The following is a 16,118-nucleotide window of genomic DNA, read 5'->3' on the forward strand; positions in this document are numbered from 1 at the left end:
CAGGGCTTTATTTATTTATTTTTGGTACTTCCTCTTATCTATTATACTTAATTCTTTCTTGAAATATAGTCTGTTGGAAGACAGAATCTGAGCTCTGAAAGACACCTCGTCTCTGAAAATACAGAGCAAGATCAAGTTAGGAGTGCAAGCTAGAAACCATGGGTCCTGCCTGCCTGCTTCCTGCCAAATTATAACGAACTTTTGTAACTTCGTACATAAAAAAATGCATTTTTCCCCCGCACATTATATCATTTAGTTCTCTCACCTTCCCCTCTGGGTTAGTTATTCATAAATATTTTACATATAGAAAAATAGGGTTCAGGAAAAGTCAGATGACTGGCCAATGATCACAGAGCGAGCAAAGGTAAAAAAGCCATCAAAAGCAGGCCTTTAGCCTTCAGAGTTTGTAGTTTTCCTGTGTCTTCCAAATGCACAGAGTCACTCTGTACAGGCTGTGTCAGTTTCCCCTTGGCCAAAGATTTTATTCATCTTTACACCCGCACCCCCCAATGGCTCCTCTGCCTGGCATAAGTGGAGTTTACTGTGTTTATTACTTGGTTGAATTGAATTTGGTTTTTTGGGCAAGAGTTTGTTTAGTAGTTATTTGTTTTCCTTAAAAAAGAGGTATTATGAACTTATTTTCAAAGTTCAGAAGTAAGCAAAGAACCACAGAAAAACAAAACAAACAAAACAACAAAAACAAACCGGCATTTCCTCTAAAAAGAATGCAATGACATTTAAGCTTCAATTACACTTCTTGCTGCCCTGGGAGCAGCCACACCAGGGCCCAAGGCCTCTTGCTGATTGAGAGCACATTTTGAGTTCCCCCCATTGTTCCTGGCAACACGGCTCCTGTGTAGCAAGCAGGATATTCAACTTGACAAGGCTCTTTCTTTCTGGATCAGGGAGGGAGCAAGGTTCTTGTCAGTTTGAATCATGAGCCCACACTTGGCAGAGCTGACTGGACAGGCACAGTGGGGGAAGGTGCCATGTGCACGCCATCCGTGCGCCCGTCATGTGGGCCTCTCTCCCCATCTCCCAAATAACTCAACTGGCTTCAAGCTCTCCTGCTCCGAGAGGGCCTCTTTGCTATTTGGCCAGTTGATTTGCTTCTAACACTAAATCTCCTTGTTATCCAGTGTCTAAAATTTTATTCTCAGGCTTCGTCTCTCTACCCATATTTTTTCAGAGCTGCAGCTGAGAATATCCAGTTCTACAATTCTCAAGGTTTTAATGTTTTAAAATACATTTCTAAGGGAAAAAAAAATATGCCTTTTTTGGAGTCCACATCAAAAGGCTTTTAGAAGTCATCAAAAAAAAAAAAAAAATCCCCAAACTGAAAACCTATTATGTGCTGCTCTAAAAAATGTTTAGTCTTTATTACTATTTTTAAAAACTGAGTTTAAAAAATGATATAGAATTAATGAATGATAAGATCTGGAAATTTTGATTATGTAATGAAGAAAACAAAAGTGTTCTTATTTATCCTTAAAAGTTCACACATCAGTTGTGTTTGTTGTAAGAGGAGAGCAGAAGAAAATTTTATTGGTTAAGAATCCGAACATATGTCTGAAAAGTAAGTAATCTGGTTCCATGTTTCTTCTCATAGACATTGAGAACAATATATTTGATTATTATATGAATGTGGAATTTTACCCTTTGCTATTTTTGTTTCTTAAGGGCAAAATTGCAATAAAGCTTTAAAAAATACATGCAAACGTTTCTTTAGAATATTTTTATAGGAACAGAACCCATCACTAGCTATTTGTGACTTAATTATAGAATTTTGTGATGCTGACTACTCAATCAACCTGCTAAATATATCAACAAACCGGGTGATTAAGGGAAGGGGGAAAAAGAAAATCACTATAGTGTTAAATTCGGTCAAAACAATTGTCCTGTGCTTTTTGTAATCCTTTTCAATAATGTTTTCAGCTGAAACTAAAACTCAAATAATAAAAATAATCCTTTGCATAACAAACTCAATTTTTTTTGTCTAGTTACCTAATACTGAATGAAATTTTACCACACTTATACGTGTATATCTAAAGTTGAGTTTGCATTAAAACTTTGCAACAGGTAATAACTATAAAAACATTATTCTTTGGGACTTTTGGCCATATTCCTCTTCACATTCTACTTTCTTTGTTTCAGTTACATTCTGTTTGTGCCCTTTACCAGAATCTTACAGGGGCAATATATTATTATTATTCTATTAATCAACTTAGCAACACTTTGGATGTAGATTTTTCCCACTGAGGTAACTTTTTGGATGTCTCTGATGCACTGATTCATTATTCCCAACATAAATTTGCTAACTTAGGTGGTACCTAATCAGGACCCTGTGATGCTATGTATTTTTCAGTCATAATTATAGTTCCGGGGGTGCCTGGGTGGCTCAGTCGGTTGAGTGGCTGCCTTCAGCTCAGGTCATGATCTCAGGGTCCTGGGATGGAGCCCCATTTTGGGTTCTCCTTTGCCCTCTGCCTGCTCCTCCCCTTGCTTGTGCACACTCTCTCCCCCCCCCACCCCTCTGTCAAATAAATAAATTAAAAAAATCTTTAAAAAAATAATTATAGTTCCAGCCCTAAAAGATTTTGTAGTCTAAAACACTAATATAGAGAAGGCTAAACCCACTAATATAGAAGTTAATGATTATTCATAGAATTTGGAAAATAATTCAATATATATGGGATGCCTGGGTGGCTCAGTGGTTGAGCCTTAGGTTCAGGGCATGATCCTGGGGTCCTGGGATTGAGTCTCACATCGGGCTTCCTACGTGGAGCCTGCTTCTCCCTCTGCCTGTGTCTCTGCCTCTCTCTGGGTGTCTTTCATGAATAAATAAATAAAATCTTAAAAAAAAAGTCAATATACATGTATATGTAACTTGTCACATAAAACTGGAGCTACACAGTGTTTAGGATAAAGGTCAGTTGAGAGCTGAGCCAACAGATAAAATCCAGAACAGTCAAGCAGAGATTAAAGTAGAAGGCACAAGAATTGAGAAAGCAGGATTTTTTTCCCCAGTGGGGGTCTTCAGGGTAGTGAGGATGTCTCCTGTTGTAAACAGATGTTCAGAGAAGTTGTTATTAAATATAGGGTTGTGGAAGTGTTTGTGCCCAGTAGATGGGTGAGGCTTTCAAATTAATCATGAAAACAAGTATTGGTTAAAACCTCTGTTGGTCACTTACCTTGGAGAATGTTATCTGAGGATTTGAGTCTTATTGTCTCAGGGTTTTTTTGTTTTGTTTTGTTTTGTTTTGTTTTGTTTTGTTTTGTCTTAGCTTTTGAGAGGAAATGGAGGAGTTCTTACTTTGGTATCATATGATAGCACTGGAAATACATTAGGTGGCAGGAACCACCAGGATATTAGGTGGCAGGAACCACCAGGATATTAGACAAGCCCCATGTCCCTGAATGACAACAATTTAGGCGAAGGTTGGGTAGGAGAGGCAGCGATAGGGAAATGAGGGCAAGTCACGTTCTTTAATCCAGTTAATAGTTTTCCCAAGAGCAAGGTGATACAACACAAAGGTTAACTCAAATTTGATTTGACATCTCTTTGTGGTGTGTTTGTTTAGTTGTATATATAGCTTTGTATTCCATAAAAAAAATGTAAAAAAAAAAAAAGAAGTTAAAATAGTTCAGAGATGATCAGATGAACTATTTGCAGTGGAAGCAATAAAGAACATTTTTAAATGGAATATAAAATCATCTGTAAAAAGCTAGATTTTGAACTAACTGGGCATATTAACATGTGTTATGAGTTAGTGGTCTTGTGATTTTCGAATTATGCCACTGTACATAATAGAGCGTTGTTTGATAGACCTCACTAAGTGGCCTGGCACTAAACCAGACCTGTCATCTAGAGGAGAAGAAGGCAATTCCAATTTCATCTAAATAAGCTCATATTAAAATAAGGAAAAACAAATGTGACACAGCTGCAGTAGCTTGGCCAAGTTAAAATGCTTACAAATATTTTATGTGTGTAATATAAGACTGCTTACTAATGGGAGAATCTTATGTGTAAAGAGTGCCAGATTGCCTTTGATATAAGTTGGTAATAAAAATGCTATAGGGTTAGTATTTATGATCCCTGTAGGTTATAATAACATGCTTCCTGTGCTATTACTTTAACAGACACTAAAGAAAAAAAATCTATACAATGTGGTCACTTGCCTTAAATAGCATGTACGACACGTGCACAATCAGCTAGGACATTGAATCAACAATTTATCAGCACTTGTTACACATATTGTAAGTAATAGTTTATATAAATACGTGCCTTTTCTTGCCTGAAGAGAACATCATGTGTGCTCTGGATCATGCTATGTCCCACTGACATACGAACAGGAAAATACAGAGAACTAAGAAATGTCATGTTTTAGTCAATACCTACAATGCTTTTTTAATAGAAGGAAAAAGAATATAACTAGGCTAAAGTGATATAATAAATGATGAAGTTCTGAGATTTGTTAATAAAGACATCTTATTCATTATACAAAGCTAAGGAATTTCCCCCGGGGAAAAGAAAATGTGACATAACTTCACTAATGTATTTGAAACAAAACAAAACAAAAAAATAGCCTCCTAGAGGTAATGGTGTAATTCCTATAGTTTCCATCTGCATTGGTAACTAGGAAATATGGAATAACGTGAAGGAAAATAACCCCGACAGCACTGTAGATCATTAAGCAAAGGGGGAACCACCATATTTAAAGAATAAAACCAGACCACTATCTTACACTATACACAAAAGTTACTTCAAATTGGATTAAAAACTTGACTGTGAGACCTGAAACCAAAAAACTTGTAGAATGGTAAGCTTCTTGACATGAGTCTTGGCATTGAATTTTTGGATCTGACTCCAAAAAACAAAGGCAGAAATTATTGTGATATCTTGGTTTTGAAGTCAACATAGGATTTTAAGTGTCATTGTTTTCTGAATATTATGTTGGGAGACACACGTATGGAAGCTTGTAATGTCAATCCAAAAGTACTGAGGTGTTCCTGTAAAAGAACATCATCAACATTAAATTTGAATCCCTCAATGGACCCATCCTAGCCAACTCGATCTCTTGACTTTCAACTGTATATATTTCTGGAGCATAAATCCCACAGAGTGACTCTACTGAAGGTGAGGTCAGGTTTCACTGCAAGCCTGGGAAGACACTTTCAGGCAGATGTGGTCAAACGGCACCCCTTCAACCACGCATATGCCGATTCTTCTATCTCCATGCTGGGCTGGCCCATCCATAAGTTTTCCTTTTGAAAAAATGTTCTGTAAGGACTTTTGATAGGAATGAATGGGATTTTCATCTACTCCATGGTTAAAGTGAAACTCAGCCATGGAGTAGAAAGTGATATAGTTTGGAGTCAGATATGTAAAAATTCAGATTATGTGGTAGGCAGAGTTCCAAGACAGTCTCAATGAGTCCTGCACTTTCACCCACATGACCTGTATAATCCTCTCCCCTTCAGTGGGGATGGGACTGTGAGTATCATAGGATCTTACTTTTAATCCTTGCAATAATAAACTTGATCCTCCTTGTAGTAACTGACTTTTTCCTACCACTCCAATCTATACATCAAGAAATCTGGAATCTCTTGGTTTTTATATACACTTAACTTCCACATGCCACTAACATTTCTATAATACATATTTTCAGTTCTAAGGATTTTTTTTTGAACACACTTCAGTTTTCTCACATATCCTGTGTTGACTCAATAGATTTAAGGTCCCATAAGGAACTCGCCACCAATAGTGCAATGCAGGCGTTAGTCCTTGCCCTTATACATCATGAATCGTTGTATGCTATACATAGGAAAATAGATCATTTGTCTTTCTGTCCACTTGTTTATTTGTTACAATTTGTAATGCTAACTGGAAATTGTTGATTCAAATTCAGTTTGGGTGTCCATTTCAACTCACATCTCCTCTTTGTCATTGAAGCTATAGCAAACGTTTCCCAATTTTAACTCTATAGTTTGTTTCAGAACGAATAGAACCAGGCAAGTATTGACAGCATATCACTGTTTTCTGTTTTGCTTCATCCTGTTTAAATTGTGGTAAAAAACATAAAATGGGAAACTTCCCATCTTAACCTTTCTAAGTGTATAGCTCACTAGTGTCATGTATATTTATATTATTGTGGAATCAATCTCTAGAACTTTTTCATCTTGCACAACTGAAATGCTATATTCATTAAACAACTCCCCATTTCCCCCCTTCCCCAGGCCCAGCCACCACCATTCTTCTATATGTTTCTATGAATTTGAATATTCTAAATACTTCATTAAATGGAATCACACAGTATTTGTCTTTTGGTGACTGGCTTATTTTGCTTAGCATAATGTCCTGAAGTTTCATCCATTTATTACTCAGTGTTCTAAATTAGAGTTCTCCAGAGAAACAGAATAGGAGATATATATATATATATACACACACACCCCCACAGAGATAGATATAGATAAAGATATAGATATATTTTAAGGAATTGGCTCACACAGTTATGGAAGCTGTAAAATCCAAAATCTACAGAAATGGCAAGCTAAATCCCCCAGGGAAAAACCAAGGCTGTAGTTCAAGTCCAAGGCCGTCTGGCTGAAAACCCTCCAGGAAGAACTGTCCAAAAGCCCTCGGATAGCAGAATCATCTCCTTTCTTAAAGGTGAATAATATTTTCTTATGTGTATATACCACATTTTGTTTATCTATTCATCCGTGGATAGATATTTGGAATGTTTTTTATTTCTTGACTATTATCCACAGTGCTGCTATGAACATAGGTGTGCCAATCTCTCCTTAAGATCTTGCTTTCTTTCTTTAATTCTTTATTTGAGGGAGCGGTAGAAGGAGAGAGAGTCTTAAGCAGACTCTGCACTGAGTGTGGAGCCTGACATGGGGGTCCATCACAGGATCCAGAGATCATGACCTGAGCCGAAACCAAAAGTCTGGTTTAACCGACTGAGACACCGAGGCACCGCCAAGATTCTGCTCTCAATTCTTATGGATATATATCCAGAAGTGGAAGTGTTAAATCATATGATAGTTCTATTTTTAATTGTTTGTGAAACCATCATATTGTTTTCTATGGGGGCTACACCAATTTACATTCCCACCAACAGTGTGCCAAGGGTTCCTGTTTCTCCCCATCCTCATCAACACTTATTTTCTGTTTTGTTTTTTAACAGTAGCTACTAGAACAGGTGTGAGGTGATGTTTCTTTCTGGTTCTGATTTGCATTTTCCCAATGATTAGCAATGTTGAGTGTCTTTTCCTATGCTTTTTGGCCATTTGTATCTCGTCTTTGGAGAAATGTCTATTCAAGTTATTTGTACATTTTTTTCATTGGGTTATTTTTTGTTGTTGTTGAGTTTTAGGAGTTCTGGTATATTCTGGGTATTGGCCCTTACTAGATACATAACTTACAAATATTCCCTCCCATTGTGTAGGTTGCTTTTACATTGACTGTGTTCTTTGATGTGCACGAATTATTATGTTTGGTATTGTTCTATTAGCCTGTGTTTTTGTAGTTGTTCTTACTTGTGCTTTGGTCATATTCAAAAAATCCTTGCCAAATCCAATGTAATGAAGGCTTTTTTCTGTGTTCTTCTAGGAGTTTTATAGTTTTAGTCTTATATGTAGGTCTTTAATCCATTTTGAACTTACTGTTTTGGCTACTCAGCGTCTTTTGAAAATCCACATGAATTTTGTGGTGGATTTTTCTGTTTCTTCAAAATGCCATTGAGATTTTGAGAGGGATTGTATTAAAGCTGTAGATCACTTTGAGTAGTATTGACATGATAGTAATATTAGGTCTTCCAATCCAAAAATATGAGTTGTCTTTCCATTTCTTTATGTTTTCCTTCATTTCCTTCAACAACATCTCTCAGTTTTCAGTGTATAAATCTTTTACCTCCATGATTAAGTTTATTTGTAGATATTTATTCTTTCTGATGCTGTTGTAAATACAATTTTTTTTAATTTCCTTTTTGAATCATTCATTGTGAATGTATAGAAACACAACTGATTCTTGTCTATTGAATTTATATCCTGCAACTTTGCTAAATTCTTTTATTAGTTCTAACGCTATTTCTATGGAAGCTTTATAGGGTTTTCTATGTAAGGTCATTGTGTCTTTAACAGAGATATTACTTTTTCCTTTTGACATACATGCTTTCTTTTCTTGCCTAATTGCTCTGGATAGGACTTCCAGCACTGTGTTGAATAGAAGTGGCAAAAGCAGACATTCTCTTATTCCTGATGTTAGAGGAAAAGTTTTTAGTCTTTGACCTTTGACTATGGTGTTAGCTGAGGGATATTCATATGTGGCCTTTGTTATGATGAATTAGTTTTTTTCTATTCTTCATTTGTTGAGGTTTTTTTTTGTCATGAAAGGGTATTGAGTTTTGTTAGATATTTTTATGGATCCATTGAGATAATCATGGTGTTGGTTCCTCATTCTTTTAATGTGATTATATTAGATTGATTGAATTTATATGTTGAACCATCCTTTTCTTTCAGGAATAAATCCCAGAATCCTTGGTTATTGTGTATAAATGTGCTGTTGAACTTTATTTGCTAGTATTTTGTTGGGGATTTTTGCATCAATATCCATCAGGGATATGGGTGAATAGTTTTCTTGTATTGTCTTGATCTGGCTTTGGTATTAGGGTAATGTTGCCCTCATAGAAGGAGTTTGGAAGTGTTCTTTTCAGTTTTTGGAAGAGTTTGAAAAAGATTGGTGTGGATTCTTCTTTAAATATTTGGTACAATTCACCAGTGAAGCCATCTGGTCCTGGGCTTTTGTTGTTGTTTTGGGGCAGTTTTTGTTTACTGATTCAATTGCTTTACTAGTGAAAGATCTGCTCAGATTTCCTAAGTCTTCATGATTTAGTTTTGGCAGGTTGTATGTCTTTAGTTTATCTATTTTATCTAGGTCACGAAATGTATTGGCATATAATTGCCAAAGTTTTATTTATTTGGTCGATCTTCTCAAAAATATAATTCTTGGTTTTATTGATTTTCTCTATTGTTTTTCTATTTCTTTTGTTTATTTCTGTCCTAAACTTTATAATTTCCTTCCATCAGCCAGTTTTGGGAGTAGTTCTTTTTTTTTTTTTTTTCCTTTCTAGTTCCTTAAGGTATAGAGTCAGGCTATTGATTTGAAATTTTTCTTTTTTATTGTAAGCAATAACAGCCATCTTAGTACTGTCTTCACTGCATCCCATAATTTGGAATGTTATTTTTTTCTTTTAATTTATTTCAAAATATTTTATAATTTTTTTGTGATTTCATTTTTGACTCATTGGTGTTGAAAAATGTCTTGTTTAAAGATACCTGACTGGTTCATTCAGAAAAGCATGGGACTCTTGCTTTGAGGGTTGTAAGTTTGAGCCCTATGCTGTGTGTAGAGATTACTTAAAAATAAAATCTTAAAAAAAAAAGTCTTGTTTAATTTCCACATATTTGTAGATTTTCCAGTTTTCCTTCTATTGATTTTTAGTCATGTTTCATTTTGCTCAGAAAAGGTACTTAGTATGATTTCAACTTTATTAAATATATTAAGACTTGCTTTGTTGCATAACATGCAGTCTGCCCTGGATAATGTTCCATATGTACTTGAGAGGAGTGTATATACTGCTGTTAGAGGGTGGAGTATTTTGTACGTTATCTTTTAGGTCCAATTGATGTAAGATGCTGTTCAAGTACTCATTGATTTTCTGTCTGGCTGTTTTGTTATTTTTTAATTGTGAAGTTTACTTCCATACTATTTATTTGATCATCTTCTCTAATTCCCTAATTTGTTTCTGAGTAAATATTTTTTCTCTCTTTTTTTTTTTGTGGGGGTTGGAGAAGGTATGGAGAGAGAAGAATAGTATTACCTAGATTGTTGTAGAAATAAGGACATTATGGGGCTATAGAATGGCACGTTTAGCACCTTCCTTCAGAGCTTTTTGAGTGGTTGACTCAAACATTCATCATTTGGCTGAAGTGTACATATTACTCTCTAAAGTAGGAGAGCAGACATCTGAGATTTCCAGGTGAGTCCTAGGGCTAAAGAAACCAGGCAAACATTCCATATTTCTTAGAGCTTTTGTGCAGGATAAGTACTTTAGCATTTGATAGACAGTCTGCACGCCTTACAGCAGAGCCTGTTCAGCTACAGGTGTTCATCTCTCCCTCTGTAGAGCCACAACTTTTGCAATCATGGTTCCTTCATCAGACATTGTATTTACTACCAGGCACATAGATACTCCTCATTTTGGATAATAAAATGAATTTAGGTTCTATACTTGTGTATCGACATCTCATCTATAAATGTAAGAGGGGGAAAAAAAGAAGCATCAAGGCATAAAAAGGGAAAACTAATTCAAATGGAAGAGAATTAATATAGGAAAAAGAAGAAAATATTAAAATATTTATAATTAGTATGGAGATTTTATTTACTTATTTTTAGGCACTCTCTACATCCAACATGGGGTGCTAACTCAGGACCCCATAGCTCAAGCTTACTCACATGCTCTTCAGACAGAGCCAGCCAGGCGCCCCTCATCATGGGGATTTTAAATAATAGCAAGCACACTTACCAGAAGAATTCGACAATCAGTAAACTAAGCAGCACTGAAGAAATTCCTGAAAGTTAAACTTAATTTTTCATGTGTCACTTTCCATCTTTCACGTATTAAGCTGATTTTCTAAACCAGTGATTTAGATTTGCAAGTGTGGCCTCTGGACCAACAACATTGGTAGCAACTGAGAACTTGTTACAAATGCAAATTCTTGAGCCTCAACATAGACCTACTGAATTAGAAGTTTGGGGTATGGAATCCAGCAATCTGGTTTGTTGAACCCTGCAGGTGATTCTGATGCGTGCTTAAGTCTGAAACCCACGGCCTGATTGCACATTGGAATCATCAGCAGAGCTTTAAAAACTACTGGTGACTGGCTGCTACCCCAAGCAATTCTGACTTAATAGACTTGGGGTGCAGCTTGGGCTTTAGGAGTTTTAAAATCTCCCCAGGTAATTCTAATGCTCAGCTAAAGATGAGAACCAATGATCTATATCTACTGGGCTCAAACAATAAGATCCCTTTCCGGATCTGATTAAAGCAGTGGTTTCCAAATGCATCTGCTCCTTGGAATCACTTGGAGAACTGCACAAATAACTGACGTAGTAGAGCACCCCAGGGATGGTGAGTTAATTGGGGTGTGGCCTGAGCTTAAAAAACAAAAGTCAGGTGATTCTAATGTGCAGACAAGTTTGGGAAACAGGGGGTTAAAGACTAAATTCCTAGTTCCAAAAGCTAAATTCCTAGATTTAAAGTCGACACTAAATTTATGACCTTTATAAAAACTAATTATATGTAATTATATATATGTATAACTGAACTAAGATTTAACTGCCTCCCAACATCCCTAAACAAAATTGGAGATTAAAAAAAAAAAAAAAGGATGATTCGTAGCCTTAGGTAAGGTAAAGGGAGCAGTGCTTCTCAACCTTGGCAGCACATTAAAATCTCACGGGAACTTTTAAAACTTCTAATACCTAGGCCTCACCTCACACCAATTAAATCCAATTAAATCTAAACCTCTAGGTGTAACTGGGGTATCAGAATTGTTCAAATTAAATCAGAACATTGCAGAGTAATCAAAGTTTCAGTATTATTTAAATCTCCTCAGAAGGTTCCACAGGGCACCTGAGGTTGAGAACCATGGGTTAGAGTGTAGGATCGCTTTAGGAAAGATTTATTCATTCCAGTTTTCTTACAGGTCACAGAGGAGCTGGGCCTGTCTTGTGTGCTCAGGGAAGGAACAAAAATGTCACCGGCAGAGGTTATGATGCTGGTACCAGTAGGACTTTTCCTAATATGTGTCTATCCAGGATATTTTTGGCTTTTATTGTGAGTTATTTGATATTTGGTGACTGGATACTATCTACACAAGTCATTTGATAATCTTTCAATATTATATTATTACTGAAAGTAAAAGATTTGAGCCCCATTTGAACTGCCGCAGTAGAACAAAGTTGCAATAACTTAGGTTAGTTCAGTGGTCTTCAGCCAGCGGTGATTTGTCCCCCAGAGGATATATTACAATGTCTGGAGATGTTTTGGTTTTCACAACTGTTGGAGGAGGGGAGTCTTCCATTGGCTTGTGAGTAAAGGCCAGGGAAGTTTCTAAACATCCTGTAATGCACAGTACAGCTCCCCACACCAACAAAGAATTATCTAGTCTAAAATGTCAGTAGTGCTGAGGCTGGGAATGCCTGCTTTTGCGGTAAGCCTACAGACTTCCATTTTTTTCAGGCAAAAATGTAGACCAAAGGTAGAAAGAACATTAAGAGGAAGAATTTGCTTGGGGGAGGGTTCGGAAAAGTTCCTAGAACTTCTTGATAGAACCAAATACTCTGAAGAACTACATCTTATTCCTAAGAAAAAAACTTCATCCACATATTGGTTTTGAACTGATAATTAGTATCACAATATCTTTTTAACATTTGCTCCTGTGTATCTTGTAAATTCAAACTTACAATATCAAATATATTTTAATGATAGAACCCATCTCTCTGGAAATATTTTAGACCAATCATGAGTATTCATAGAGTAATTATATCCATACTTTTGTTCCTTCAGCCCTGAGTGCCCTTTGCTTTCTTCTATCCAGGCTAGCCCAAGTACATTTTTTTTTCAAAAATTTTATTTGCGAGAGACAGAGTTAGTGAGAGAGAAAAGGAGCAGAGGTAGGGGCAGAGGGAAAGGGAGAAGCAGACTCCCCGCTGAGCAGGAAGCCCGATGTGGGGCTCTATCCTGTGGCTCTGATCATGACCTGCGCAGAAGACAGATGCTTAACCGACTGAGCCACCCAGGTGCCCCCAAGTATGTTTTTGAAGTAACAGTTGAGGAGTCAAATACTCCAGAAATCTTTGTTTGGCTTAGGGCCCTCAGGTGAGAAGTATTTCTTCATGTTCTCAGAATACTCTGTGCCCATTTGTATCAGTACTTACAGAATTTTTTTTTAAGATTTTATTTTTAAGCAATCTCTACAACCAACATGGGGCTGAACTCACAACGCAAGCATCCCATGCCCTATTGACTTAGCCAGCCAGATGCCCCTCGCATAAATACTTTAAAATATTGCACCTGACTCCTCCAATAAACTGTGTTTCTTGAAGGTAGAGTATTTGTTCTCTGGCTCGAGGATCTAACAAAACCTGTGGCACATTGTTTGTACTCAAATTTTTGCTAAATGAAATGATGATATATTTGCATCCTTAGTTCTTCCTTATGCAATACTAGGAAAGTAACTGTTTTGGATAAACTCTTATGTAGGTAACAGATCTATCATTTCAAAAACAGTTTTGAAGTACACTCAACACAAAAGTCCACATTTATATTTAGATCAATTATGGATTTTTGCCTCCTTCCTCTTCCAGTAACTTTCAACCCTCATTTTTTAGAATTTAAGGTCACTGAGCACAAATAATAAGTTGTTTTTCTTCCCCATATAAAATACTATAAAAACTCAACCTAAACGGATTAGCAAAAAGCTGTGGAGTTTCATGTGCTTTTTTTTTTTTTTTTCAGGCTCATTACTTTAAAAAGAAATCCTCATGGAAATACATATTGGTACCAAAAAAAAAAAAAAGAGGAGCTGGAAACTTTAACCTCCTGAGAATATGTCTTCCAGCTCTTTCTAGCTGTATCTTTCCAGGTCCCAGTTCCAAGTACTTGTATGATATTTTTAATCATTTGTGCCTAGCCATTTTGATTACAGGAATTGGGGGGGGGGGGATAAGAAAGTTTGCCCTTCCAGATAGGGCTGCAGAAAGTATGTCATTAACATTTTTCTAACGCCAAATTTAGTCATCAACTTAATTGCCGAGGTTTAATTGTTCTCATGAGGTTTTCACAGTGACTGCTTCATTGACCATCTTGTTCTAAAAAAACAATATATGTACAGACTTTGAAATTCTATATGATTACTGGGAAATATCAGCATTTAGTTGATAGAGAAAGCAACTATACCTAATTCAAAATATGTGCTTGTGAGATTTGTGGAGCATAGTCACTCAAATCTAAGAATACTTGCCCTGCCATCTGTACCTGACGGCTAAAGTTCTCAATGCACGTGTAAGGCATATCAGGGTGTGCAGCTAGTCAACAAACCTCTAATAAAACCCTCTCTCCCTTCACTTATATTTAACACAAATAGAAAAACCATTGAAATGCAGACTAAAGAAAAAACAAGGCTATAAACTTCAAGTCTGACTCACTAAGGACTTTTTATGTCTTCCTTGGTGCTGAATTTCGATTGTTTACGAACTTTTGTTGCATTTCTGTGAGCTCTTTCCCTGTTCTTCCAAGATAATTTTGTATTGAGGAGGAGGCTGGAATGGAGGTTTTTGTTCTGGAGCTAAGAGACTAGATTCCTTATATGTACCTTAACTTTGCAACTGACTTGTACTGTACAATTAACACCTGCATGGCATTCTATTCTTTGTATTTCCCATAAATCATCACCGGATACAGGTTAATTCTAAGTAAAAGACCCTTAAGTCTTATTTCATGTCATTACACCCACCACAATTATATTTGTACGTGTGTATAAATATACAGATTTATGTGTATTGTTCCAGAAGCAAAGTATAATGGTTCTAAAAACCACTAATTGCGCAATGTGATGTCATAGAAAGGAAAATATAAGATACATTTTTCAAAGTTATATATACACACATACACATGTGGGGGTGTGCTTACTGGATATAGAAAAGTGGGAAGCATGAAGGCCTAGTGAAAGTGGCATTTGCCCACATGTTTTGGATGGGTGGCAAAGACACATAGGCATGAGGAAATGCATAAATATGTATTTCAACCCCCTTCCCACAACAGAGGTTCATTGGTTACCTATAAATTAGGTTGTTGAACTAGATCATGTGAATTTCTTAGTTTTATACATTTTAGGATTCTATGAATAAGTTTTTTTTTAAAGCCATGCATTTGCCCACCAAATTTTTCATCTGATGGTAAAGCCAGAATCGCTATCCTTGTGATCCTTCCAAGAGAGTTCAGATTTTTTAAAGCCGAAATTGGTACCTGGTCTTTTTCATTTTTTCTGATCACTTGACAGTTATCTCTTTCTTCAGGTTCTCTATGAATCACCCTTTGAACCGTTTGTGTTTAGAAGTTTAGTAAAGGAATAAAATTATGGGAAATGTCTCACAAAAAATAGGAAAATCTGGGTGAGGACTGGTCTCTTTTGAGGGGCAGTACCAACATTTTATTTCAATTTTCTAAGTTGCAACAAATCAGCTTACTTTAAAATATTTCATGACTTAAAATTACTTTAGATATGTATGTGCTGCATGAGAATGACTTGCCCAATTATTTTAACAGGTTTTATTTTTTTTCTAACATGTAGTGCGGTTCTGATCACACAGTAGCAGTCAAGCAGTATTGTTTGTCCATGTAGAAATGTTACTTCTTGAAAGGAAGAGTCTCCAATATTTTTTTTTCTGTAAAATGAAATAATAGCTGCTAGATGTACTACATTAAATTATGATTTTGTTGGAGATAACAGAATCTATTCTAGTTCGTTTAAGTGGTAGGGGATTATTGAGAAGTACTAGAAATGTAGCAGAACTTTTGGAAGGACTGAGGGAAGAGATTCTAGGTTCAGCTACAGTAATAATTCTAATTGTCACACTGCAGAACTGCCACTGCCCACACCAGAACCACAGTGCCTTTACTGATGTCAGGCTTTTCCTTTGCTGAGCCCAGAACCTCATTTGGTTCCATGACAGAAAACTGCCACAGCCACTGGCAATCTCGGATACTCTCCATCTCTGCCACTCCCCACCCAGTGCCCTCTCCTCACAGTTCTTGCTTCCAAATGAAACCTCACACAAGTACATCTGATAAGTGGAAAATGCATTTAGCACAAAGGAGGAAAATGTAGAATTAAAAAATCCTACCATGGAAAAGCTTACCACATAGGGGACTACCAAATATTTACCGAATGTGAGAATGAGGTTCTGAAGCTTGGAGAACAGGTGACAGATCCCTACTCTATGAACTCTGTAATAAGCAAACCCCTCGGTATTGCGGTGTTACCTT

At 36.4% G+C, this 16,118-nt stretch overlaps 1 pseudogene; it reads right to left on the bottom strand.

The window, feature by feature from the left end:
* The window catches only part of LOC121478695, a 43,325-nt pseudogene extending 27,480 nt beyond the window's left edge, over positions 1-15,845 (bottom strand).
* Positions 15,846-16,118: the final 273 nt, after the last annotated feature.

This window comes from Vulpes lagopus, chromosome 19, assembly GCF_018345385.1.
Source record: "Vulpes lagopus strain Blue_001 chromosome 19, ASM1834538v1, whole genome shotgun sequence".
Lineage (NCBI taxonomy): Eukaryota > Metazoa > Chordata > Mammalia > Carnivora > Canidae > Vulpes > Vulpes lagopus.